This window comes from Chlorocebus sabaeus, chromosome 13 (assembly GCF_047675955.1).
Source record: "Chlorocebus sabaeus isolate Y175 chromosome 13, mChlSab1.0.hap1, whole genome shotgun sequence".
Classification (NCBI taxonomy): domain Eukaryota; kingdom Metazoa; phylum Chordata; class Mammalia; order Primates; family Cercopithecidae; genus Chlorocebus; species Chlorocebus sabaeus.
This window is the reverse complement of record NC_132916.1, coordinates 7,649,143-7,675,361: the sequence shown is the minus strand read 5'-3', so window position 1 is coordinate 7,675,361 and position 26,219 is coordinate 7,649,143. Positions and strand designations below refer to the sequence as shown.

Below are 26,219 nucleotides of genomic sequence, written 5' to 3'. Positions count from 1 at the left end.
AATCTCCTGAGTTACATGGTGCACACTGCATCCCATTTGGACTGATACTGTTTTGCAACAGCTTAACTGAAACAGTTTCAATATTTAACCAAAATCTGCTTTCCTATAACGTTTCCACTGGGGGCTTCATTTGACTGTCTGGCCAGGTCTTTCTACTTCATGGGCTTCCATAGATTTCTTAGTGAATATTCTTCTTGTGCATCCTGTTCTTTGATGTATTGATTTTTAACAATACATCAAAATCAGGTACAAGGCAGACCTTTTGTTTGTTGGATTCCAAATGTACAAAGACTCAATCTTGATTATATCCTAATGCTGAAATTTCTACACAATATTTATTTGCCATGCTTCGTTTCTCTTTGTTTCTCTTGCTCTATAAATTTCTCCAAAATTGTAACATGTTGTTTGAAATTTGGTTGTTTCTTCTTATACAAGTTTGCATTTCAAGTTATTTTATAGCCTAGATGTATAGGAATCCTGCTTTCCTTTGAATGTGTAAATTAATAACTGTTAATAATCCTCTGCTATCTAAGTTCTAGGTTTGATGTAAGGGATGCTATTTGAGGCCGAAGCCGTCTGATGGGGTTCGGCTTTGTGTCCCTACCCAAATCTCATGTCAAATGGTAACCAGCCATGTTGGAGGAGGGGACAGGTGGGAGGTGATTGGATCATTGGGGTAGATTTCCCCCTTTCTGTTTCATGATGGTGAGTGAACGCTCACGCGTTCTGATGGTTTGACAATGTGTAGCACCTCCCGCTTTGCTGTCTTCCTCCTGCTCCAACCATGTAGAAAGTGTCTGCTTGCCCTTTGCCTTCTGCCATTATAAGTTTCCTGAGGCCTCCCCAGCCAGGCTCTCTGTACAGCCTGTGGAACTGTGAGCCAATTAAACCTCTTCTCTCTCCTTTTTTTTTTTTTTTTTTTTTTTTTTTTGACAGTGTTTCTCTGTTGCCCAGGCTGGAGCGCAGTGGTGCGATCTCCTCACACTGCAGCCTCTGCCTCCCACATTCAAGCAATCTCAGGCCTCAGTCCCTGAGTAGCTGGGACCACAGGCATGTGCCACCATGCCCAGTTAATTTTTTTTTTTTTTTTTTTTTTTTTTTAGTAGACACAGGATTTTGCCATGTTGGTCTCAAAATCCTGGCCTCAAGTGATCCACACACCGCGACCTCCCAAAGTGGTGGGATTACAGGCATGAGCCACTCTGCCTGGCTGAACCTCTTTTCTTTACAAATTACGCAGTCTTGGGTAGTTCTTTATATTAAGTTGTTGCACCAACCTATAGCAATGTGAGAACTGACTAATAACACTGTCCATGCAAATACAGGAAATGTAGATCTCTTGTACATTTGGAATCCAACAAAGAAAAGGTCTGCCTTGTACCTGATTTTGATGTATTGATCAAAATCAATACATCAAAGAACAGGATGCACAAGAATAATATTCACCAAGAAACCTATGGAAGCCCATGAAGTCTCTTGTTTATTCAGGATAAAACTTTAGATCACTGTTTTGGCATGAAAGCAAAGTATCACCTTGGCAGAAGACTGCATCAATCCTCCAGTAGGCATGCTGACATCTTGATTGTTTTCTGCTCTTTTGCTTCTTGTCATTTTATTGGACAAGGTGTAGCCCAGCTAGCTGGATTCAGTGTCATGTTTGATACTGGCAAATAAAACTTGTGATTGAAAGTAAGGTTTCTCTACCAGACAACTTTTGCAAAGAATCCAATGGTGCAGTCTTTCAATAATTTCTTTCCCTTGCACCCCAAAAGTCAATCATTTATCAATTTTATTACTTGTTCGTTTGCAACTGTGTGCCCACCGCCTGTTGCCAGCTGTCCCTAATACGCTGTGACAGTGAGTTCAGAGCATCACTATCACACCTTGTCTATGATAGCAAATTCTTCCTTGTTCTCCATGCAGCAAAAATTACATCTGTTGTCTCGTCTCAATTTGAAAAACCTCTCTGCAATTCTAGGAACAGGTAGTCACCATTCTAAAAGAAGGCTGGACAAAATTGTAGTCGTAGTTTGTGGTTTTCCTTTCTTCCTTTTGAAATTGTTCTATCTTTATAATCTCTTAACATTATCTGAGTCCTATCTCAGGCATTTTAGTAGGTAGGGCATTTTAGTAGGAAAGAGAAAAATCAACTTCCTAAGCACCTCCTCCCCTCAATGCTTTGAAGGCTCAGCACATACGCTCGTAGGACAAATGACACTTTTGTAAAAGAAGAAACAGAAAACCTGCCAATTGACTGAATATTGGGAGTAAACAAGCAGGGATTTCTACTTTTTAAAAAATTCTTCACTTTGTTAAGAATGTACATAATGACTCTTTCTGTGGTACTATAGAGCCTGTTCATGAAGAATTTGCCTCCTCCACAGTGAAATTGAGAAGGAGATTGGGACTTGATATGCAAACTCAAGTATATAACTGGTTGTTTAGAGAGAAATGAATGATAAATATCAGTTTCAAGGAGATGGCAGGAAAGTCACAAGGCAGAGCTTGACCAAATCTAGAGATTTCTAGAGCTTGACTGCTGAGATTTCTAGTGTGGAGATATTATATGCTGGTAGCAATTGTGCAAAGATACATTTATGGATAGAAATCCAGGGGAAAGAAGAGATAGTTCATCTTCACAGATTCCGACTGAGAAAGGGTAGAGGAAAGCACGGCAATGTCTCCCGAAGGCTGCTATGCCACTGTTTCAACTTGTGCAGATTCATGACACCAGTCTGGAAAGAGTTCGCTTCCTGGTACTTGGTGCAGATGGGGTTGCCCCATCTCTTCTGACACACATGCCATAGAAAAAAATGATTCATTCATTCATTTCATTATTTTTACTGAATATTTTATATGTGCCAACCACTGTGCTAAGCACCAAATACAGAATCGTGAATGTAAATTAACAAAAGCACAAATATATATAATTACACTCACTGGAGTTCAAAGTGCCAGTGACAATGATGATGGTGATCGCAGCCAGCGGTCACTCTGCATCCCCTCCACATGAGGCACTGCGCTAAGTGCCTTTATCTGCAGTATCTGAACAAGCCTCATGCCAGGCAGGAGAGCACAGCTCAATTTGCTTCGTTCTTGTCTGAGACTCCCAGTGGTCACATTGCTGTCTTCACCACAAAGCCCCTTGCAGAGTCAGAATACCATGGCGAGGGAGGGTGGATACAAAACATTCATTCTGCACACCTTCACCTTCCTCTAGCAGCCTCTGGGCTGTCACTGTGGCAGCAATTTGATGCTCAGCCCCTCCGACGTGTTGTGTTGGCAGGAAACCAGCTAACTGAAGCAAAGTAAAGGAAGCAAACATCGCCTCTTGAAAGGGCCATGGTATAGCTGATGAAGAGACACGGGATCAGTTACTGCTATCTTAATAGCTTGCATGACCGCAGGCCAGTCATTCAGTCTGTCTATGTATTTCCTCATCTAGCAAGTAGGAAGGCGAAATACTCACATGTCCTCAAATCCACATGTGTCAAGTCCAGATATGCTCCTCCTTCTTCCTGCCAGACATTCTGTGATGCAGATTCTCCTTCCCCTTCTCACATCTGTTTTTCTTTCCTTCAACCTCAGTGCATGTTGTCATTTATAGTCAAGCAATTCATTCCTATTTCTTCTCACCACCCACTTTGTGCAGAGTCTTTTACTCCGGAACCTGCCCAGGGACAGAAAGAGCTGGGTTCCACTGCAGATAACTCCAGGATTCCCCCCCTCCCACACTGTAGTTAATCCCAATCGCCTGACACCAACTCATACCTGAGCTGTGGAATCAATGATTTCTGGATTTTATGATCCCCTAGTAAACACTGGCAAAATCCATGAGATTTCCATACCAGAGGGTGGGGAACATTGAAGTAGATGCTATCGATAATCAGTTCTTTTACAGAAATGCCAGGTAAGTGCAGGGTGTTTCTGCCACTTTTATGCATAATGAGGCATTTATACAAACAACATCCACACAACTAGTTGAACTGCCTGGACCAAAATAATATTCAACCTTCAAACTTAATAACTGCATAAACTTAGAACTGATAGGACGCTTTCTGCTCTGGTTTTGAAGTGCCTAATTAAGTACATTCAAGGAGGATATTTTGTTTTGTTTTGCTTTTAGCCCCCTCCCTTTGAAACCCACTTGTGGTCAGTGTTAGAGAGCTGATGATTTTCTTAATGTGTCATTGTTATAGAACATTCCTGTGATTCTGTATTCTTCACTGTAACACCTGTGTTTCTGTGAAATAATCTGTGAGATTTCATGCTAAGCATTGCTCTCGCTCTTTTCTATTTTTATTCTAAGGGTATTAACTGATTTCCTTTGAGGGACGTGCTTGCAAGCTTGGGTGTATCTTGGTTTATCTAATAAACATGTTCCTGGCGCATATTGTGTAAATCAAATTTTAACAAATTGAATCATATATTTAAATGCCCGAGGGGCACTCATTTTAAGAAATTAATCATATTCTGAATTTTAAGGGAATTTTTACACCCAAATTTTATTTTCTGATAATCTAGGTTTTCACTTGCTTTGCTTTATTTAAGTGACACTGTATCAAATTATTAAATTCATTGAGGAATTTTTAAAAGGAAGACATTGAGGGAAAGGATTCTGGGAAGATGGTGGAGTAAAAAGCACCAGGCATCTGTCTCCCTACATAGACAACAATTGCACTGACAGAATCTGTCTGATGGAACCTTTTTGAAGTCTGGCATCTATTCTAAGGATTGAAACATTCAGAGAAAGGCTTAGAAGGTAAATTGTGGGCCAGGCGCGGTGGCTCATGCCTGTAATCCCAGCACTTTGGGAGGCCGAGGCAGGCAGATCATGAGGTCAGGAGATTGAGACCATCCTGGCTAACATGGTGAAACCCCGTCTCTACTAAACATACAAAAAACTAGCTGGGCATGGTAGTGGACGCCTGTAGTCCCAGCTACTTGGGAGGCTGAGGCAGGAGAATGGCGTGAACCCAGGAAGCAGAGCTTTCAGTGAGCCGAGATCGTGCCACTGCACTCGAGCCTGGGGGACAGAGCGAGACTCCATCTCAAAAAAAAAAAGAAGGTAAATTGTGGTTAATTTCAGTCATATAAGCTGGTAGCAAGGTGGCAGTTACTCATCCCCCAGTCCTATGGCAGGGAGCTGTATACCTGTTCCTAGAGTAGCTTGCACAAGCTTGTGGGAGCCAGGGTTGGTGAAAAGGACCCTTTCCTCCAAAACTTGGGGACCTGTGTTCTGATTGCTGCTTCTGAATGTGGAGCTGCAAACACAGAGGGGGCAACTATTGCCACATCCCTCTCTCATTTTTTGCAAGCCCCTCCCCCTCTGGTTGAAGCAATTTCCAGGGAATTTATATGGCCAGCAGCCCCCTTTTTCTTCTTTTCTCCTTCCCTCATTTTTTTTCTTTTGCTTCTTTTGGAAACCAGACATTTAAAAGCAATCACATATACAAAGGCATCTAGAAAGTCACTATGCATGCCCAAGGAAAGGCACAGGCTTAAAGAAGACCTGAGAAGACCTTAGGTTTACACCTCAGGCTGGTCACCAGCACAGGTACAATGGAGAACAATTTTTTTTTTTAGAAAAACCTGGGGAAGTGAGGAGTCTGATTTCCAGTGTTACTATGTTATTAGATCAAATATCCAGTTTTCAACAAAAATCACAAGGCATAAAAAAAAAAAACAGGATAGTATTGTGCATTCAAAGTAAAAAATATATCAATGGAAACTGTCCCTAAGAAACAACAGATAGTAGACACTGCTAGACAAAGATTTTAAAAACAACTATCTTAAAGATGCTCAAAGAACTAAAAGAACACGGGGAGGAAGTCAAGAAAACAATGTATGAACAAAATGAAGATACCAATAAAAAGATTAAAAAGTCTAAAAAGAAACCAGCTTCAGTACTAGAACTAAAAAGGACAGTAACTGAAAGGAAAAATTTACCAGAAGGATTCAAAAGTAGATTTGAGTGGACAGAAACATCATCCGTGAACTTAAAGATAACACAATAAATTACATAATCTGAAGAACAGAAAGAGAAAAGATTTTTCTTTTGAAAAAGTTAACAAAGCCTGAGGAATCTGGGGAACATCATAAAGTGGACCAGCATATTCATTGTGGGATTCTAAGGAGAAGAGAGAGAGAAACGGGTAGAGAGGTTATTCAAAGAAATAATGACCGAAAACTTTCCAAATATGATGAAAGCCATGAATGTAAACATCCAAGAAGCTCAACAAATTCTAAGTAGGATGAACACAAAGAGAACCACACCGAGACATATTATAATCAAACTGTCAAAAGACAAACAATCTTGAAAGCAGTGAGAGAAAAAGGACTCATCATGTATACAGACTACTCCAAAGATTAACAACTGACTTCTCATCAGAAACTATGGAGGCCAGAAGACAATGGGCTGATGTATTTAGCAAGAAAAAAAAAAAAAAAAAAGAAAACCTGTCAACCAACAATCCAATATCCAGCAAAACTGTATATCAAAAGCAAAGGGGAAATTAAGACATTCCCAGGTAAGCAAAAGCCAAGGGAGTTTGCTACTGCTAGACCCACCCTGCAGAAAACACTAAAAGGAGTCCCACAGATTGAAATGACAAGAAAGGAACTTGAAGCCATATGTAGAAATAAAGGTCTCGGTAAAGGTAAATACATGCGCAATTATAGAAACTAGTATTATTTCACTTTGGTTTGTAACTCCACATTTTGTTTTCTACATTATTTAACCTATTAATGCATAAAAAATACAAGTTCATGTTTCTGGACATACAATGTATTAAGATGTAATTTTGTAACATCAATAACTGATCCCAACACTTTGGGAGGCCAAGGTGAGCAGATCATTTGAGGCCAGGAGTTTGAGACCAGCCTGAAAAAACCCTGTCTCTACTAAAAATATAAAAACTAGCTGGGCATGGTGGTGTGCCCCTGTAATCCCAGCTACTTGGGTGACTGAGGCACAAGAATTGCTTGAACCTGGGAGGTGATGGTTTCAGTGAGTTGAGATTGTGCCACTGCACTTCAGCCTGGGTGACAGAACTGAGACTCTGTCTCAAAAACAACAACAACAACAACAAAACCTGAAAAGGGTGAGGGTGCAGTTGCATAGGAGCATTTTGTGTGTGTGTTCTTGAAGTTAAGTTAGTATCAATTCAACTTGGAGTTTTATAACATTACGATATTAAATGTAATCCTTAGGGTGACCACAAAGAAAATAGCTATAGAATACATACAAAAAGGAATGAGAAGCAAATCAATTCACTGCACAGATGAAGACTAAGAATGAAGACTGAATTCTAACATGCATATATATGCATGTTATTCAGTCTTAGAAAAAAAGGAAATCCTATTTGGAGTGTCACGAATGAACCTGGAGCACATTATACTAAGTAAAATAAGCCAGACACAGAAAGAAAAATATTACATGATCTCACTTATATGATGAATTTAAAATAGTCAAACTTAAAGAAGCAGAGAATGGAATGGTGCTTGCCGGGGGCCGTGGGGTGGGAGAAACAGGGAGATGTTGGATAAAAGGTACGAAGTTTCCATTATAAGATGAATAAATTCTGGAGAGCTAAGGTACAGCATGGTGACTACAGTTAATTATACTCTATTGCATACTAGAAATTTCCTGAGAGTAGATATCAAGTGTTCTCAGCACCAAAAAAAAAAAAAAAAAAAAACATGGTAATGATGTGAGGTGATGGATATGCTAATTCACTTGATTATGATAATCATTTCACAATGTATTCATGTATCAAAACATCATGTGTACACCTTAAGTATATACAATTTTTATTTGTCAATTATATCTCAACAAAGCTGGAAATAAAAGAGGAAGCTTCTTTAAAAATGTGTCAGTGATTTCCCAGTGACATGGACAATTTAGGATTGTAATCAACCATTGAAATTGTTAGTTAGCCAACCAAATCTCTTATGTACAAATAGAAACCTTGAATCTCATAAAATCAATACTTAATGAATACCTACTGCATGCTGAGTTCCAGAGAAACATGAATAAAGACGATGTAGGCTGTGACCTTATTATACTGGGCTGGATTCTGTGGGGTGGGACTGACTAAAGGGGATGACTCACTTTATCTGGGGCCATCAGGGAAGGCTTTCTAGGGGACCAGTCTGGATCTTGGAAAAAACAGAGAGACACTTTATGCTTTAATTTGCATTAAAATTGTCCAGTGGTAAAGCTTTATATGCTGTGTAGATGGTAAATGTTTCTTACTTAATCAGAAAAGCATCCTAGGAGTGATGGATTCTAAATTGATTTTTCCTGCAGTGGATGCATATAAAATTAATGAGGGGAATTAGTCTATAGTTCCCCCACGCCCCTACCCTAAGGGATAGTTTGCGTGAAAGATTATACACGAGGAAGGAAACAACAGGGCCACACTTGAAGGATGCAATCTGATTTGATGGACTTGAGTTGAAAATAAAAACAACAGGGATGAGGCTGCAATTGCATTGTGAAGTCACCACGCGTCTACTGTAATTTATTCAAATCCAACCAGGTCCAGAGAGCAGGCCAGGCCCCCTTCCGCCCACTCCACATTCCACGCTACTCTTGGGTCTACACTGGAGAGACCATGAGATCAAACATACGAATCCTGAATTCCTCTGTCAGTTTCAGTTCCTCGCCCGCCTCTGAAGTTTAGAAATTATGTCATGGCCCCCCAGTGCAACCACGCCCTAACAGAAGCCATCCACTTCAGCTGCTGCATCTATTCCAACACTGGAAGAAAAGCTATTCATGCCTGTGAGCATTTGGGGCCTACAGGACCTTAATCCCTGCTCGCCCTCCCAATCTGAGATACAGTTACACTTCTAGAGGACGGGGAAACTTCCTGATGGGTGCATTAGTGCATTCTTGCACTACTATAAGGAAATACCTGAGACTGTGTAATTTATAAAGAAACCAGGTTTACTGAGCTCTCAGTTCTGCAGGCTGTACAAGAATAGCGGCTTCTACTCCTGGGCTTCTGCCTAAGGAAACTTATAATCGTGGCAAAAGGCGAAGGAAAAGCAGGCCTATCTTACATGGCTGGAGCAGGAGCGAGATTGGGGGGCAGATACTACACACTATTAATGACCAGATCTCAGATGAACTCACACACTATCGCAAGGACAGTACTGAGGGGGAAATCCACAGCCATGATCCAATCACCTCCCACCAGGCCCCACCTCCAACACTGGGGACCACAATTCAGTGTGAGATTTGGGCAGAGAAATAGGTCCAAACCGTATCAATTGCGGGGGATGTGTCAGAGTGGAAGTGAGACTTTTATATATTTGGAGTGATTGAGAGAGTCAGAACAACACAGTATGTGCAGAGCGCTCCTGGTTGCAGAGACCAGCGACAGCAGTCCAGGTGTGATGGCAATGAAAATGTGAGGCATGGCTTAGCAAAGGTCTTTTGAAAGAATCAAGTGAGTGTAGATGTTTGCTCACGGCCCTATTTCTAGGCCTTAGGTCAGAGGCTCAAGGGCCATTCTCAAGGGTTTGCACCAGGATAATGGAGAGGAGGAAAAAGCCTGAGAGATGGCACTTTAAAATCAGCAAGACTGAAGAGTTCATTAAATGTGGGCTGCAGAGAAGATGATTCAAAAATCACTGCGAAGCTTGAGTGTTAGGATGGTGATGCCATTTTCAGCACTGGAGAACACAGGAGTTGCAGGTGCGCATGGAGTCCTGGACGTGGTGAGTCGGAGGTGCTGCAGGGATCCCCAGGCGAGCACTCACAGAAGCAAGTGGGAAGGGCAGGTTCTCCATGCCTGCCCCATGGCCAGCATCATTTCTCCACTCCCTGTCACCCTTGGAGGAAGAGTTTCATCCAAAAGCTGGGTGGGCATGCCCAGGTGGAGCCAGGAAAGTGGAAAATCAGAACTCGGATAAAAGGAGGATGAATTCAGGGAACTCTCATCCCATACTGACTAGCGTTACCCTTCAGGGTCCCTGCAAACGGTCTAGGGAAGAGCATCACAGTGGAACTCCCAGTCACACTTGTGAATGTGGAACCCTTCTTGGCGCCAGCAACAGGTACAGAATTACTGAGTGGTACCTGTGCTGTGGCTTCAGCTCACTGCTCAAGGGCAGGGGCCACCTAGAGACTGAGGCCGCCTGGCTTCAGCTGCTGGGGAGGTTTCCTACCCCGCACTGACAGGTCTGGTGGTGAGGGCTCCCAGGAAATCAGAAAGGTCGTGAAAGGAGTGGAGGTTTTGAGATTGCAAAAGAAAATTTCTGGCCAGGCCCAGTAGCTCATGCCTGTAATCCCAGCACTTTGGGAGGCCGAGGTGGGCAGATCACTTGAGGTCAGGAGTTGGAGACCAGCCTGGCCAATATGGTGAAACCCCATCTCTACTAAAAATACAAAATTAGCTGTGCATGATGGCAGGAACCTGTAATAGCAGCTACTTGGGAAGCTGAGGCAGGTGAATTGCTTGAACCTGGGAGGCGGAGGTTGCAGTGAGCCAAATTGCAACACTGCACTCCAGCCTGGGCAACAAGAACGAGACTCTGTCTCAAAAAAAAAAAAAAAGGTTTCTAATTAAAAAGGGAGGCAAGGTCACTACATGGAGATTAGATAATCAAACTTTGAAATTGTTCAGCTGGGTAGAGGAAAGCAAGATCACGGATGTGACAATGTGTTGATGTTCATGCTTATTGTCTTACTCACCTAATGTACAGGCAGAGAATTGACAACATGGCTGACCTTAAAATTAGGTTGAGGTTTAAGAGAACTGAGCCCGTAAGAGTGATGAAGGCTGACTTAAGCATTCCGTCTTAACTGGGACATAGAAAGTCTCGAATCTGCTATTGACTCCGTCAGTAATTTATTATGTGGCATTATATGTACAGTCTCTGTGCATTAGGGGAAAAACAGAGGTGAAAACAGTAATTATTTACTCAGAGCACATGGACTGCCAAGGTATTTATACACTGCACAAGGGAGAGGAAAATAATACTTGCCACCTACCTACCCATTAGGGGTGACGTCTGGAGAGAGGCATTCGATTCTCGGATGAACGGGTGTATGAATAGCAGCATATCACCCGCTTCTGATCTGTCTTATTTTTGCATCAATTCACCTCCGGAGTGATGGTGGCAATGGTGCCACTTGTCATTTGAGTTACTGATTCTGTGTCTCCTCACCCAGGGCGTGTGGAAGGGAAGGTTTGAGAGAAGTGAGGACCCATTCTTTAAGATGTGATAGAACATTACTAATTAAACAGAAAAACATGTTTTTTAAGCAAGGTTACTACTGCATAGCCAATGTATTTTATTTACAGATCCCCATTTCTGGGTCCGTTAAAGGAAAATTGTTATTGATGTTAGGCTGATCCGACCTTACCTATGTCACTTGCTAACTTAGTAAAGAAGAACTCGTTTTAAATATTCAGAGTGTCATATTTATTTTCCATACATCTTGTCACTTACTATGTATGTTTGTAAACAAATATGTTCCATTTTTTAGGAGACATCTGGTTTCTAACCGGTTTGACTTAATAAGGTAACAGAAGTTCCATATTCAATCTGCCTCGAAGGGTTGCATTCTCTTAGTGATTTAATGCTTCAAATAGTGTTTCGTTCAAGGGCAGATTCTGATTCTCTATTTCTCTCCTCTCACCTCCTCTTTCCTTCTCGGACATGTGGGGAAGTGACCCTTGCAAAGAGACTCAGAAAAACTCTAAAAACAGAACAGTTAAAGCTTTTCAGTGACCCACTCCTGTTCTTTCCTTTACTTGAAAAAGTTCAGAAAGTCCAGGTCTAGGTCACCTTCTAAGAGAGCTCAGCCAGAGTGGACTCTACTTAACCAAAGCCTTCAAGGGGCCCTTTCAGGCATGAGCAAGAAAATACATCCACGACAGTCCCACTGTGTGCAGATCCCAGGGCCATCTGCCGTGCTCTCAGAGATGCTCATTGCTGTCATTTAACTGCGAGGGCCGCAGAGGGGACAACTGCAGATTCCAGCTCTACACCCAGACTCCTGGGGCCCAACACAGGCTGCAGCTCTTCACAGCCATGAGATATGCAAGCACGCTGCCTAACTCATCTGTACCACCATGTTCTCGTCTGTGAAAGTTGGATATTAATAGTGCTTACCTCATAGGTTTGTTTCAAGGATTAAGTCAATGTTAGCAAAGCATTCAGGACACCACCTGGCACCCAGTGAGTGTGATGTAAATAGTAAAGAAATTGACTTTTCCTGGCATGATGATCAAGTGATTGGTGCCCAGTGGCTCCAAGCAAACTGTCTTTGGAAGGGAGAGAAGAAGCCCCAGCAGAGATTTCTCAGAGCAGCTCGATGTCTTGCAGGAGTTACTCAGCTACACCTATCTTGGGATGACGGAGACTCCAAGTGTTATGTGTTTTGCAAACTTCATAAATCTGACCAGATATAGACAGATCGTAACCTGTGCTTTTTGTTTATGCATCTTGTATTGAGACGAGTTGTTGAAGATGGTTAGGACAATTTAATGTTGCATAAAAACCACTTGTCGTAACATCTTAATAGTGAGACTAGCAGGGTCAAGGCAAGAAAAGTGCTGAGAAAACAATCCCCCCAAAAAGTTTCTCTCTTAATTTCAACATCATTTTATGTATTTTTGTTGCCGTTGTTGTTTGTTTGTTTTATAGCTTTAAATGTTAGGATTACATTTTGGGGCTTATTGTTCAAATCAAATATCTGGCACCATTCATTCTCTATTTCCACATTTGAAAGACCAAATGTTCATCATTTCTGGTGTCAGTTCAGCCTCTGGCCTCCTTTCTAAGACACATTTTGTAGAGTATTAGTTTTCCCATTCATAGCATGAGAAAAATAATACATTCCTTTTTTATAATAGAAATGTGATTTGAAGTTGTTTCCAGAGTAGGTAGAGATTTAGGGGGAAAGGCTGTGTTTTGTGTGGCTCTAGGATGAATTATGCGAAATAAGATAAGAGGGAAAGCTATAGTGGATCACTTGAATACTGACCTAGTATTCAACTATTTTTGAAAAGAAGTTCTATTCTGCTGTAACTCCTGCTGGCCTTCCAGAAGCATCAGCTATGTCATACCACAAGTCTTAAAGGATCTCCCTTGTTTCCACTGCACATCTGCCCCCGTGAATAAATGGTCATGGTTACATGTTCTTAGCTACTCTGTCCTTAGTGTGTGAAATGCCCACCTTTAGGGATGCTGTTGGGGTGAGGCATTTTAGCTCCCAAATGATCCTATTAGAGTTTGAGGGCCCTGAGACCAGACAGCCACACTGCACAGAGGGCAGCCTGGACTCATGGGACATGAGATGGGTAATCTACAGTCAGCTAAGAGGTTACTGCAGAGATACAGACGTTCACTTATTCAACGTTTGAGCGCCTACTATCTGCAAGGCAGAATTCTGCGTCTACTTTCTCCTCACCAGCAAAAGTAGTTCTACTTTTGTTTTTGTTGTTGTTGTTGTTGTTGTTTTTAAACATACTGCGGACTTCTGTATAATACTCCTTTTAGTCAAAGAATTCTGCAACTGAAGAGTTTGAGTTAGTCTCCGTCGCATCCCTGGATGAGTTCTGGTCATGAAGGAACTCAAATGATCCTTGTCAGCTGGGGGAGTAAGCTAGACCCAGGCCCTTTTCAAGGGAACAATGCCATACCTCACTAGACCCTAGCTATACATTCCTCCAGCCAAATGTCAGGAAGCATCTGACCATGAGACTTTAAGAGCAAAATGTTGCTTAAAGAAAAAAATAGGAGCTGTTCTAAATTCAAGAGCTATTAGGTATAGTCTTCCATTTTCTATGGTCAAAGTCATAACATAAAAACATCACTACAAATTTAAGAAATAGCTACAGTTAATTCAGTAGATATTTTTGTCGTGAATGAATGCCTGAAATGTGGTTTGAGGGTCATATATTTAACCTCATCAAACCTCAATTTATTCATCAAAAAATAGAAGTGATCATTATTTTGTTGTGAAGAACAAATATTATAAAGGACCTTATAAACCATAAAGCATTATACACAGTTTATTCTTCTCTTTCCTTTCCATTCCTTAAGCAGGACTGTCAGTGCAATTGCCTTATATTTTAGTGCTATGGAGTACCCTTACCTATTTGCTAAATATTACAAATCCTTTTGCTTACAAATTAGTCTGTATCATTTCTCTTTGATGGATTATCTGTCTACTTCGGGGCTTCTGTGATGCACAGTCATGGACTCACTCTCCTTGGCTCATCTTGTAGGTTTGCGATCACTCTTAACAATTGTCACTTCCAGCCGATCCAAGACTGCTGCGGCTGCTCTGCTCTGAAGTACACCTAGTATGTGAATTTCACATCACTTCTCAGTCATAAAACGGACCCATCAGGTGCTCATTTTCCTAAGTTTATTTTAAATTTATTGAGCATTCATTTCATCCATCCTTCTTGGTGATCTTTTTTTTTTTTTTTTTTTTTTTGAGTCAGAGTCTCCTTCTGTCACCCAAGCTGGAGTGCAGTGGCACGATTTCAGCTCATTGCAAGCCCCGCCTCCTGGGTTCATGCCATTCTCCTGCCTCAGCCTCCCAAGTAGCTGGGACTACAGGCACCCACCACCATGCCCAGCTAATTTTTTGTATTTTTAGTAGAGACAAGGTTTCACTGTGTTAGCCAAGATGGTCTTGATCTCCTGACCTCGTGATCTGCCCACCTTGGCCTCCCCAGAGTACTGGGATTACAGGCCTGAGCCACTGCACCCAGCTGGTGATCTTTTTTTCTCTCTCTTTTTTATTTTCTTTTGTTGCTAATCTATACATGCAGAGGAGTTTTTGGAAGGAAAAGAGGGCGCCTTATTAATGGTCATTTTCTGCTAACGGCGATTTCCACACTATTAGATACCTACTTTGGGCATTTACATTGGTCTCTAGTTCCACTGAGAAGAGTAGAAAAATTTGTAGTATAAGTACATTGTTTAGATAATATCTTGAGAAAAAAATAGACAAATTCACAAGTTCTTTTTTGACTTGATAAGATTTCTGAGTTCTCATGTGTTTGTCCATCTTCATTCTGCTTTACCACATTTAAACACACACACACACTTCCTTTTCTATTTGTTCAGCTTTACTGAGGTGTAATTGTGCTGTAGTTGGTTTGTGTGACCCCTCTGAATCTCACGTTGAAATTTGATCCCCAGTGTTAGAGGTGAGCCTACTGGGCCGTGTTCGGGTGGTACAAGCAGATCCCTCATGAATGGCTTGGTGCCCTCCCCATGGTAATGGGTGAGTTCTCACCCTACTGTCCCCACAAGAGCTGTTTGTTAAAAAGAGCCTGGCACCTCCCCCCTTGCTCTCTCGCTTCCTCTCTTGCCACATGATCCCTTCACAATAGCTCCCCTTCGTCTTCCGCTGTGAGCAGACGCAGCCCCGGAAGTAGACACCAGTGTCACGCTTCCTGTATAGCCTGCAGAATCGGAAGCCAAAAAAAACTCCTGTTCTTCATAAATTACCCAACCTCCGGTATTATTTTACAGCAACACAAATGGACTAAGACAAATTGGTATATGCAAACCACACATAATTAATGTATACAATTTGGTGCGTTTGGAGGAATACATACACACATGTTACCATCACCACAACGAAGTGACAGACATATCCATCATCTCCAAAAGTTTCCATTTATGTGTCTGTGTGAGGTAAGAAAACTTAACGTAAGACGACTGATACGGCTCCGATGACTGAAGAAACACCAGGGTCCTTTGTCTCACGCCAATACTGTTAACAACAAGGACACTCGTGGAGTGGTTTTAAGGAGAGGAGAGTTAACAGGCAAGAAAGAAGAAAGAAGAAAACAGTGCCCCGGTATAGAGGGAGCTGGGCTCCAAACGGAGAAAAACCGCGTGTGCGGAGGAACAACAGTGGGTTATACCTGGAGGCTGGAAGAGGCGGTGTCTGATTTGCATAGGGCCCAGGGGATTGGCTTGACTGGGTGTGTCACTCACTAGCCAACCTGGCCCTCCCACCCTAGTCTTTTAATATGCAAATGCAGGTCGCCATGATGTCCTGCACACCCGTGGTATTATCTAGAGGCAGCCATGACAGCTGGCACCTGTGGTGACAAGCAGAAGAGGGCGGAAACCGCCATATTCCGGTGGACCTGGTTTTTAGCCGCTGGCATTTGCATATCAATGTTGCCAGCCTGGTTTCTCAAGCTGCTTTCTGTTAGAAAGGAAATGGTTTGAGGATAGCTTTTTATTAAAGGAAAGCTCCACCGAGAACTCTCACCCTTTCTAGCTGCCTAAAACTTATTTCTTAATAACTCCTATATTACTACCCTCTTAACAGAATTTTAAGTGCACAGTACCTTATCGTTAACTCTAGGTACTATGTTGTACAAGAGATCTCTGGAACTTACTTATCTCGTGTAACTGTAATTTGATAATCCATTGAACAGCAACTCTGCATATGCCCCCTCTCCATCCACTGGTAACCACCTTTCTATTGTCTACTTCTATACTTTCGACTGTTTTTAGATGCTCCATATAAGAGGAATCACTCAGTATTTCTTCTTCTGTGATTATTTCGCCTAGCATAATGTCTTCCAGGTCAGTCCATGTTGTCACAGATGGTAGGATTTCCTTCTTTTTTAAGCCAGGATAATATTATAGAATATGCATATGCCACATTTCATTCATCAGTGGATATTTGGGTTGCTTTGCACATCTTGGCCACTGCAAAGAATGCTGCAGGGAACATGAGAGTGCAGATATTTCTTCGAGATCACAGTTTCCATTCTTTTGGGTATATACCCAGCAGTGAGATTGCCCACTTATATGGTATTCTATTTTAATTTTTTGAGGAATCTCCATGCTGCTTTCCATAGTGGCAGCAGTATGTATTCTTTGGAGGAATGTCTATTCAAGTCCTTTGCATGTTTTAATTGGGTTATTTGGGAGTTTTCACTGGTGAGTTGTAGGAGCTCTTTGTATATTTTAGAAATTAACTCCTGATCAGATATGTGGTTTGCAAATATTTTCTCCCATTGCATAGGTGGCCTTTCCACTCTGTTGTTTCCTTTGCTGTGCAGAAATTGATGCTGGGGGAAAAGGGAGATTTGAAGTACAGGCCAACTTCAGAACAATTTGAGTAGGCCTTTGCGAAGTTTTTTTTTTTTTTTTTAATTAGGAAAATACATAGAATGTGACTTTAAAAAAATAATCAATTATCTAAGATCTTGTCTACTGGGTCTTAAGTTGAATTTCTAAATTCGGGAGCCAACCATGTGACCTTGGGCATGTGAACAAAAGTTAATTCTATAAACTAGTTTAAATCCTGTAGGAATATAACATTATTTTATTTTATTTTGTTTTGTTTTATTTTATTTTTCTTAAGAACTTTTTGGAAAAGAGGCTGAGGAGGTTAGGAAAGAGCCTCTGATTTTATGAAGAAATGTCCAGCTTTCCCCAGGAATGGGATCCCACACAAGAACAGTGGAGCAGTGCCATAGAGTCGAAGGAAGGAAGAGGCTGCAGTTTGGCGCCAGTGGGGAAGACAAGGGCATCTTGCATACTGGCATCTTCGAGAGGCAGTATAGCTGGAGGGTGCACTTGGCACTGCCTCATGAAGGCTTTGTAATTAATATGGCTGTAAATTTTGAAAAACTGTTATTTTGACAGTCAAAAATAATCCCCTATATATAGATATCATGTAAACTTTTAAAACATCTTTCACATCCTTCAAAATGTATAATCTCATGAATTATAGTCTCATGAAAAAAATAGCAAAGAAATATTTGGAATTATAAGAGAGGAAAAAGTAGAGAAAATTATTTGCCCTACTCCAAACCAAGCAATGCAATTGTGCAATGGAAGGATAAGTCATAAGAAAACAGTAGAGAGTTCAGAAAAAACTCCAAAAGTATATGTGAGAATCTAGAAATTCAATAAAGGTGATATTTTAAATCAGTAAGGAAAGACTAGATTATTCAATAAATGAAATTGAGTTAATTTTTTCTCCATTTAGAAGAAAATAAAGTCAGGAGGTATGTCTCATAACACTCCCTAAATACTTTTAAGGATGTTTAAAGATTTAAGTGTAAAGATATTAAATCTATAAAAGTACTAGAAGAAAATATAATTTTGTTAAATAATTTCAGAGTGAGGAAGCCATTTTCAACCACAGAACATATTTTAGGAAGTATAAGGAAAAGATTGATGGGTCTGACTATATCATATAAACTTAAAACTCACATTCAGTGAAAAAACTCAACATAGAGCTGCACAGCAAATGGCAAATGGAACGGAATAATCTCAACACTTACAACAGTAAAGGCTTAATGCCCCAGAACTATGAAAGACCCCTAAATAGTTATAAGAAAAAGACCCACAACTCAATAGAAACAGCAATTCAGGAAAGAAGAAGCATAGGCAAAAACAATGAAGAAATGAGCTACCTCATTAATAGTAAATTTAAACTGCTATGAAATATAACCTCCAGTTTTTATGAAATTCCAAGGAAATGGACATTCTTGTTAACAGTTGATGAGAAGGCAAACAAGCATGATGTTTTTAAAAGATAATTAGCTTTTTTTAATGCTAAGTCTGTATACCATTCAACCCCTAAACTCTACTTCTAGGAAACTATCCCACAAGAAATAACAACACAGATGTTAAAATAGTAAAAATTTCTGAATAGCCTAAATGTTTATCTGTGGGAGAATGGACCACCGTGCAGCATTTTAATCAAATGATACATATGTTCTGCCTTAGGAAAAAGGAGCACAGTTTGTTGTAACATAAAACATGCACATATACATACAAACACACATTGCAGATCAAAATGAGCTGTCTACTTTTATCTGACAGATGATCTGTGTGTCTGTATGTGTGTATAGACATACAAAAACACTTACGTATATCCTAGTAACAGCACAGGAAAAAGATTGGATGAGCAGGAACCTAACTGTCATGGTTATCTTTGGGGGTCAGGGGATTGTTGGGATGAGAGATTTTTATTTCAAACGAAGTATGCCAAATGATGCTTTCATTTATAAGATACCAAAATACAATGGCATTCAATTTCATTCAGGAGCATATGCCAAGTATTGTCTCATTAACCCCTGAATCAGACCTTTCGCCTTTTGCTGGAATGGCTGACCTTGAGACCAAACACTCGAACCACCCATGGAACACCTGTTGAATACATTTAATCCCCTACATGAGCCTTCCCACTTCTGTTCATTTCACAGGACTAATTTGTGTGGCATTTTATTTTTACACAACATTGAAACCAAGATTGTCTTTGGTATTTATGAGGGCATTTACAAAAGGAACAGAGCAAATGCAGTTGAGACAGGTCACAATAATTCTCTCTGTCTCTCTGACACCTAGTGTTTCAAGCTTCACCTTCCTTTTACACATACTCAATTAAATTAAAATACAGCGTGCAAAGAAAGCAATGCGAAAGAATCTGAAAGGGCACTGCAGAGGTGAAAATAAAATAACCTCATATAAACTTTTCCTATTAAGAGTGAATATATTTAGATTTTTTAAAATAAAAACCCAAAATAATTATGAAAGCAAAATGCCACAGACCAAGATAGACAGGGAAAGAAAACAAAGGTGCTATAAGTCCACAAGGCCCATGGTGTTCACATTTCTTCTTGTTTTGCTCAGCTCTGAGCTGCTGGCAGGTGTTGACCCGAGCGGGAGCCTGTCCAGGCACCCAGGTAGCACTGCTGGCCAGGTCAGATGCCACTGGAGGGAGGGTGGACACACAGGTCAAGTGCTCTTGCGACCCTCCCCACCTCTCACCCAACTCTTCATCGCTAAGTAGTTGGGAACTGACTACATAGCATCAATTACACTCGTACAACTCTGAGGAATTGTCAGACTTTAGCCCTAATAGTGCCTTCAATTTTTTTTTATGAGACTATGTAAATAAATGCCAACAGGGTCAATGAAGTGGCAAGTGCCATTTCTAACATTTAGCAAAAGCGACGTCATTTCTAGAGCTCTGCCCGGCTCTGACGTTTTCTCCCAGAAGGTGCAGAAAGAAAAACAGAAACTTTTCTCAAAGGCGTCATATTTCAGACAAGTATTGTTTCAGCGATGACATTTTGTCAAATCGTGAAGTTTAAAGGACAAATTGCCTTGGCCCATTCCCGCTTAAGCCTTTTCATGCCACTTATGGAAAATAGCCTGTGCTTTTAATGGATAGTTTGTCAGTTAATATTTCCACGGAGAGAGAACAAGCTGTAGCTTCCTTCTCCTGAGACTCGAATCCCCACGAAGGAGACTTGTCTGTTTTGTCCACTGCTTGTCTCTAAGTCCAACTACACAAGTGGGTCCTTCACATTCGCTATTGTTAAGTAAGACTCTTCAGATCGCCTTATAAGTGCATACTCTCAATTGGATTAATTTTTATTAGTTTTGCCTTCCTGGGCTATAGAATTAGGTTAGTCATGACGCTGAAGTTACAAAAGGCTTGACCGCACATAGAAAAGTGTGTATGCTCTCTGTCATATATGAAGAAGTCTTTATCTTTAGCATTGACGGACATGATTTATCATAAAGTCTTGTCATTTGAGTCTCACCATGTCATCAGGACCCGCTGTGCCACAACTTCCACACACACTTGTGTCTCGGAGTACACAGTTTAGCCTGCCAATTATTGATAAATTAACAGATCCAATGGAAATATTATATCTTTTGTTTGGCAGAAATAGATATGTTAATAAGTCTCACTTGTTTTTGTAATCCATCTCACAACATGAACTTTAGAATATGTACTACGTATTTTTTTTTTTTTTTTTTTTTTTGAGACAGAGTCTCGCTGTGTCGCCCAGGCTGGAGTGCAGTGGCCGGATCTCAGCTCACTGCAAGCTCCGCCTCCCGGGTTCACGCCATTCTCCTGCCTCAGCCTCCCGAGTAGCTGGGACCACAGACACCCGCCACCTCGCCCGGCTAGTTTTTTGTATTTTTTAGTAGAGACGGGGTTTCACTGTGTTAGCCAGGATGGTCTCGATCTCCTGACCTCGTGATCCACCCGTCTCGGCCTCCCAAAGTGCTGAGATTACAGGCTTGAGCCACCGCGCCCGGCCTGTACTACGTATTTTTTAAAGGTATTTCTTTGTTCCTTGATTGCGGTTTATTATTTTTCAAACAGCTTCAAAATTTTCCATTTCCAGAAGATTTTTACATTTAAAGTGTAATTGTTTTAAAATACCAAAATTGGTGAGATTATCAAAGAAGATGATTCTCTATACTCAGGAAAGCCACTTAAAATTGGATGAAATTGAGAAAGTTGAGCAAAAGCTTAATTCTCACGATATTAATCTAGGCTTTCTTTGGAACAAGAAGCAGGGCTGAGAAATTGCCCTCAGTTGTAAATGGAAAATGAGTGTAAGCATCCTCCTAAAGAATCATAATTTAGTTCTAGTCAGAAGTAGCTGAGCAGGAGAAAACTTGATTACTTAAAGGCACTAAGTATATTAGGAAACGAAATACAAATACCTTCAACCAGGGCTGCTGCTGCAGTCTGGCTGTGTAAGGTCTGGTATTCTGATGGAAACTGATAGGCTCCATTATAGATGTCTATCATGTAGAAAATGAATTTAGGATGCCTTTGTCATTTCTCTTGTCTGTAGGCTGAGCTTTTTTAAAAATTGAGCTATATTCATGCAAGTTATATAACTTAATTTACTGCTGAAATGGAACCTAAAGTGGTTAGTGCAGTGATATTCAGCCTCGGAGGCTTTAAAACACTGGCAGATTGTTCACACAGAATTGTGCCTGATTTGCCTGATGCATGCCATTAGGATGATCATGGACAAGATCTCAGACTGTCATTTAGCCAAAACCGTATACATATTATGCATAGAACAACTCACCCAAAATTGATAGCTAATGGGAAAGTTTCCAACTAAATAAAGATTTGGAATCCATTTACCGCTCAGTAAGCTATTTTTGGTCCATATCATCAAGTTTCCAGAAGTAATTGCTCCTTGCGTATATTCTAAAGAATGTATAATAAAAAAGCCCAATGAAAAAATTTGATCTGATATTTATCTCATCCCTCTGGTTTTTTTGGTAGAAACCTAGGTGGCATGTGTTAAATGTTAAGTATAAGAGAATTCTCAATATTTTAAAAATAACTCAAAATATTGAGGAAAACACCTAAAACCCACTGATGGTTATGGTAGCTCAGGCTGTAACCTTTCTTTTTTTTTTTTTTTTTGAGACGGAGTCTCGCTCTGTCGCCCAGGCTGGAGTGCAGTGGCCGGATCTCAGCTCACTGCAAGCTCCGCCTCCCGGGTTCACGCCATTCTCCTGCCTCAGCCTCCCGAGTAGCTGGGACTACAGGCGCCCGCCACCGCGCCCGGCTAGTTTTTTTTTTTTTTTGTATTTTTTAGTAGAGACGGGGTTTCACCATGTTAGCCAGGATGGTCTCGATCTCCTGACCTCATGATCCGCCCGTCTCGGCCTCCCAAAGTGCTAGGATTACAGGCTTGAGCCACCGCACCCGGCTTGTAACCTTTCTTAAAATGTGTCTGTGTACACACTGGGTTAGAATCACTGTCCTCATTTACAAACGGAGCTTCCTGGCCCCGCTGTTCTCATTCATTCCTTGAAACAGAATGGGGGGGCAGTGGGGGAAGGGTCTGGAATTTGCACTTAAACAATTTGAGTGCAATTTGCACATACATTCAAATTCGAGAACCACTGCTTTGATATTATAATGTCAATCATTTTGGAGCCCGATTTAGTCCCGTCACAGGACATTGTTATTTTTTATGTGCCCATGTTTCTTGTGACTTCATCCAAGAGATGGCACGTACAGTACCTGAGTACCTGCCACTGGGCAAAAAGATGACCAGGTGAGAGATGAAGGAATGAGACTGCAACCCTCACCATCAGGGCACAAACACCCCAGACTCATATTCTGTCAAGAGTTGTTCTATCCCTTACATGTCATCCACTCTAGACAGTGCTTACATTTCAATGTTGAGCATGTTCCTTGTTTTCTTCTGATTAGAGGTGACACAGTGCTCTGCGTCCAGTGGCTGCCCAAGTCTTTGAGATAAGCAAACACTGTCCTCCTGATCAGCAGCCTCCATCTTCCTACTGATCACAGAGCAGCGTGGCAGTGGTTAGGAGCACAGACTCCACCTCTTTCTGACTGTATGTCCTTGGCCAAGGTAGCTAACCTCTCACTGTCCCTCAGTTTCCTCATCTACATAATGAGAGTAACAGTAGGTTTGGCTGTGAGGATTAAATGGGCTTACATTTACAGAATGCTTAAAATGGTGCTTGGCAAATTATAAGAGCTTGTTTGGAAAAATAACAAGACTAGAAGGGGTGGATCATTCCAGAAAATTAAGGAATCAAAGAGAAAGATGGAGGGATTAATACCAATCTGGCAAAGGAAGTGCCTTCCAAAGAAAAGTATACCTCATGTGTCTCATAGTTCCTGGGGACATAGTGGGACAAAAGAAGTAAAAGGAGAAATGGCAAAGGCAAAATAAGCATTGTCTTAGATAAGGAATGAGGGAGCAATGAAGAAAACAGAGTTGCATAGTCCCTTCTGCAACCACAAAGCCACTTAGTCCTATGTGTGTCTTGACTGTGTGTATCTCACTGGAATGAAGGTGGTTGCATTGAGCACCTTTGGGGGTGGAGGATGCTGAACAATGTTAGCAAACTGTGTTGGACATCACACCCAGTTTCCCTGCGTCTGTCCAGAGAACCCTCCTTTCTCCTGGTCTTCTAGGCCCAACATCTGGCTATTTCACTTCATTTTTCCTCCTCCCTTGGCCTTAAGTCAGGAACTAATTTTTTCCCACTTTGCCCTTCCTATGTCATTATTCTTCCCTTTCTTTCCTACTTTCTTTTCTGATACCCTATTTTGAATGCATGTTACCTTTAACCTCAAGTGCCTGAACAGGCTCCTAGTCAGTCTTCAGAAGCATCTCACCGCACCACCTCCACCACTTTTCTGTGCAAAACCCTTCAATGAACTTGCTCAATAATGCCAAAACGTCCATCAAGAGGTTTTCAAAGATTTGTCCCACTTTGGTCACAGTGTGCCTTTCTAGCATCATCTCCCACTACTGGGCATCTCCCCTCACACCTAATCCTCCTCCCGCAAGCCCTGCTTTAGCCGGACTCAGCAAGCATGTCCGTGCACTCAGCGCACCTTTGCACTTAGCGGGCCCTTTGCCTGGAGTTCTGTCTAATCTGGCCCAGGAGCAGTTAGGGAAACTTTACTGAGCCAGAAGCACTGCAGGTGGGTGTACTGAGTTGAAAAGTCCTACCTCAAGATCCATGTCCTTCCCAGAACCTCAGAATGTGACCTTCTTTGGAAATAGAATTGTGTAGATATAATTAGTTAAGATAAGGTCCTACTGGAGTCGAGTGGGTCCTAAATCCAATATAACTGGTGTCCTCATAAGAAGAAGAGGCACAGTCACACACAGAGGGAAGATGACATGAAGACAGTCACACACAGAGAAGAAAGCCCCGTGATGATGGACACAGAGAGGGGACCGATGCAACTTCAAGCCAAAAAGTGCTAAGGATTGCTGGCAACTACCAGAATTTGGAGAGACTCATAAAATATATTCTCTCTTAAAGCCGTCAGAAAGGGTGGCTCTGTTGAGCCCTTGATTTTAGACTGTGAGACACTTGTTTTAAGTCACCAAGTTTGTGGTACTTTACAACAGCCGTAAGAAAATAACACCGCGGCTGTTGAATGTTAAGAGCCCTCAGCTGTGAATCAGAGCGATCCTGCCTCCCTCACCACCTAAGAATGTTGCCGGGATCAAACGGGCTGAGATGTGACCGTGCTATTAGATGTGCAAAATTCTCCACAAGGGTCGTGTAAACTGACTTAGTTTTTGAAAACCCTCTCATTCCCTTGCATAACTCCTACCACAATACTTTACTCATAAAATGTGTTCAAATAGGCACGATTTGAATCTTTTCATTTATTCATTTAATATCACATTAATTTTATTTTAAAAGACAAAAAACTTAGTCATAAATACCATGGCTCATCTTCAAACTACTGTGTAGCCATTTGTGTGCAGCTTTGACTGCATGTGGTGTTATTTCAGAAAGATATGATTTGGTTTGTCTAACTGAATGTAAGTAATATATTACATTTTAATATTAGCTTATTATATATTATTATTATTATTATTATTATTATTTTTGAAACAGAGTCTCACTCTATAACCCAGGCTGGAATACAATGGCAACATCTCGGTTCACTGCAACCTCCGCCTCCCCAGTTCTAGCGATTCTCCTGCCTCAGCCTCCCGAGTAGTTGGGACTGCAAGCACATGCCACCACCAACCCCAGCTAATTTTTGTATTTTTAGTAGAGACAGGGTTTTGCCAAGTTGGCCAGGCTGGTCTCGAACTCCTGACCTCAGGTGATCCACCTGCCTTGGCCTCCCAAAGTGCTGGGATTACACAGGCATGAGCCACAGCGCCTGGCCACTATATATTAATTTTTAATATACTAATGAAGTTAAATATCTGTGGATCTGAAAATAAGATTTATTTTATTTAAGGTGACAAAATTAATTTGTTTTCACAAGTTTGGCTGGTTTTATTTTTGCCACTTACTAGAAATCTAGTAAATGTATATTTTATGTAACATGGCTTTGTAATACCATTCCTTTGAATTTGCTCATCAGTAAATTTAATCAATCACTTTTTTAAGAAACAGAACAAACTTTCTAATCCTAGTACCATAAAGTGATCTCTTGCAAGGAAATAAAGAAGAATCCAAATCTGAGTGCCAGGAATCATGATTGATAAGGTGAAGGAGAACAAGTTTCCCTTTTGATTCCCAACTTCTCCTTGAAATATGACACCCAGAATATGATTCTTTCTATATCCATTTTCTCTAAGAATCTTTGAGCGATTTGCGTGTGCCCTGTGATTAATACAGCCTAGTCATAGCCTGGTGAGGCTGGCGGCAGTCCTGCTTAGAGCAGAAACATAGACCATGACAGTTACAAGCACGTGATCCACAGAGCCAGGAAAAGACCCTGAGACACAACCCACTCCTGCACCTCCTCGGTAGGAGCTATACTCAACTTGTGATTTAATTCTGAGCTCTTACAGGCATTTGTTAAATCCATAAGAAAAATACTTAAAAAATTCGTACTTACATTTAATAGAAATTTAGATTCCTACAACTGGGGACAAAAGCTTTATTTCACT

The 26,219-nt window shown here is 41.1% G+C and overlaps 1 protein-coding gene across 2 annotated transcripts in view; it reads left to right on the top strand.

Moving 5' to 3' along the window:
• The window catches only part of PACRG (parkin coregulated), a 583,729-nt gene that overhangs the window by 377,017 nt on the left and 180,493 nt on the right, over positions 1-26,219 (top strand). The gene's annotated exons all lie outside the window — the stretch shown is intronic.